Raw genomic sequence first — 3,109 nt, 5'->3', positions numbered from 1 at the left:
TGGACGCCTCCAGGGGAGGAGGGTATGGACTGGGAGTGGGTTAGCGAAGTGTTATTTTACATTTTGTTTCATTTTAATAACAATTATTCATGTAGATCTGCATTAGTTTTGCTGCTGTGTTATTTGTTGGCTCTCTGTATTTTCCTGACATTCTCATCTCCACCCATTAATTAACAATGCTGTTGTATTTGGTGTCCTATGTAAGTCATGGAATGTTACTTTCACCTTTGTACTCCATATCGTTTGTACAGAATGCTAAATAATTTTGATCACCAGTAGATTGTATTATGGGCATTTTTATCATTAACTGCTTTCTACTGGTTTGGTCAGATGAGTCAATAAAACAATATACAATTAGAACAATGCAATTCAAGACAACTGAAAAATACAGGAATTCCATCTAAAAATAACTATCATTATGGACTAAAACATATTTATGCTTGCATATGTTTCCTTTTTTTAATGACAATTAAATATAAAATATTGTATATAAATATTTTATATTTTTTATTTCAAGCTAGCAGTTAAAGTTCTAAGCTTCTATTTGTATGCCTACTAAGGTTCTCTTATCTACTTTACTAAGAAAAAAACATTTATGGAGTTTAATAGCTCAAGCTGAATTTTACACTCTTTGGAAAACCTATAATTCCTGGCAAATTCTATAGGATAGGTGGAAACACTCAGCTCACAGGGGTGTATGTTTCACTTGATTACAGCAAACTTAATAAGCACATACTAAATGGTATCTTTGCGCCGGTAACACATTTTTTAATTCCTGGTAAATCCTGTGTTATGGGGCCTCGATGAATTAAACATTTATTAATATATAACAATAAAAAAAGGGGGGTCCAAATGAAGATTATAACCCAGGATGACCAACCAGCCAGGTGGGCTCCAGGGGGTTGGCCTAAGTCAAAGGAAACTGGCTTTTGAGTTTCCTCAATTCTGTTTTGTGACCTGGAGCCTGGAGATTTCTGGGTGGATGAAATCGCCAATCCTGGGTCCAGGTTTTGTGAGCAGCCAACACACAAATTGCACAGGTGTGTGCAGGTCTTTTTGTAGTGATCTGTCCATAGTTTAGGGCTCTACCCCACCAGACAGGAGGTCGTTGCCCAGGAGTCAGGAGGTCTCAACCTAGGAGAGAGGTGGGAGCCAGAGCAGCAAGGTAAGGCCAGAGCAGGAGTGCTGCATGTATAAGCCTGGAGGCTGAATGTTCGTTAGTTTTGATGGAAGATAATTGCTCTAAACCCCTGTGAATTAAAATCATGCTTTGTGTTTTCTGAAACTTTCTTTCAATAAAAGTGGGCAAGCAGTGTGCTGCAAATGAAAAAAATTGTATTAAATAAAGTTTTCCTTTCAAACATCAAATACATTATGTGACAGCCAAACTGTAAGGAGATCAAACAAAAAAAAAAAGAAGAAAGCGAGTCCTTAAAGCTCAACATTTGATGCAAGTTATCACAATAGCTATAAAACAATATGAAAACCTAAACTTTAACCACTTCCGTACCGTAGCATGTCATGTGACGTCCTGGACTTCAGTGGGGGATATCTGAATGATGCCTGCAGCTACAGGCATCATTCAGATATCCTTCTTTTCAGGCGGCGATTCTGCACACCATATAAATGATCATAGTGGCGGTTCCGCCGCTTGATCGTTCTTATAGGTGGTGGGAGGGGGGGTGCCCCCTCCCGCCACCTATAAGAACAATCAAGCGGCAGAACCGCCACTATGATCATTCTTGGGCAGAGTTGGGCAGAGGGAGATAAGGTGCCCTCTTTCTCCACAATAGAAACACAGGCCACAGCCTCTCCTCTGCTCTCTTTCACCTTTAGACAGCTTGGTCTGGCAGCAGAGCAGACAAATAGCAAGGCACTGGCTGGAAAGGCACAATAACCTGGCAAAGAGGAAGTGCTGAGATAAAGCTTATATAGGAAGTTAATGGGAGGAGCACGGGGTTCAAGGTTCAACTGAAATCAAGGTACAAGGCAGGGTTGTCTAAAGGATCTGACAGGTTTATCCAGTAGATCAGGCAGGGAGTTGTCCAGAATCCCAGATAGCTCAATGGGAAGAGTTAATGCCAGACACAGAAGAGGTCCCAGGTTCAAGCCCAGGTCCTGACACTGGCGTTCCTGGCCCCTCCTTCCTTCCAAAAGCCCCCAAGAGTAAGCAGCTAGCTATGGGGGAACAAGTGCTGAGGCCCTGTGTGTTTATTCAGACATAAAGCAGTGTTTTGGCACCACCCCCTCTCTCTCCTCATTGGCTCACTGACTTTGATTGACAGCAGAAGGGGGAGTCTGGACAGTCGAGTCTCTCAGGCAACATCGCTGGATCGAGATGGGGAGCCGAGCTGCTGCACACAAGGTTTTTTATCTTAATGTATAGAATGCATTAAGATAAAAACACTTCTGCCTCTAGAATGGCGAAGCTTAAAGAGGATTGAATGTGTACATATAAAGATACAAAATATCATCTCATTTAAACAATTTTTTCTTAGCATCGTTTATCACCCCCCATTGCAGTCTCCCAGTAAGTTAATTAAAGCGGGGGTTCACCCTTAGAGGGCACTTTTCCCCCTTAGATTCCTGCTCGTTATTACTAGGGGAATCGGCTATTTATTTTAAAATATGTGCAGTACTTACCCGTTTACGAGACGCATCCTCTCCGTCGCTTCCGGGTATGGGCTTCGGGAATGGGCGTTCCTTCTTGATTGACAGGTTTCCGAGAGGCTTCCGACGGTCGCATCCATCGCGTCACGATTTTCCGAAAGAAGCCGAACGTCGGTGCGCAGGCGCAGTATAGAGCCGCACCGACGTTCGGCTTCTTTCGGCTACGAGTGACGCGATGGATGCGACCGTCGGAAGCCTCTCGGAAGAATGTCAATCAGAAGGAACGCCCGCTCCCGAAGACCCATACCCGAAGCGACGGAAGAAGATGCAGCTCGAAAACGGGTAAGTACTGCACATATTTTAATATAATAGCCGATTCCCCTAGACCGAACGAGCAGGAAGCTAAGGGGAGATTTTTATTTTTTTTTTTAAATGGGTGAACTCCCGCTTTAATATAATTTTGCACAGTTGAACTCAACATGAAGTCATTCATTACTTT

The sequence above is a fragment of the Rana temporaria genome, chromosome 11, assembly GCF_905171775.1.
Source record: "Rana temporaria chromosome 11, aRanTem1.1, whole genome shotgun sequence".
NCBI lineage: Eukaryota > Metazoa > Chordata > Amphibia > Anura > Ranidae > Rana > Rana temporaria.
The sequence above is the reverse complement of the archived record's forward strand: the minus strand, read 5'-3'. Positions refer to the sequence as shown.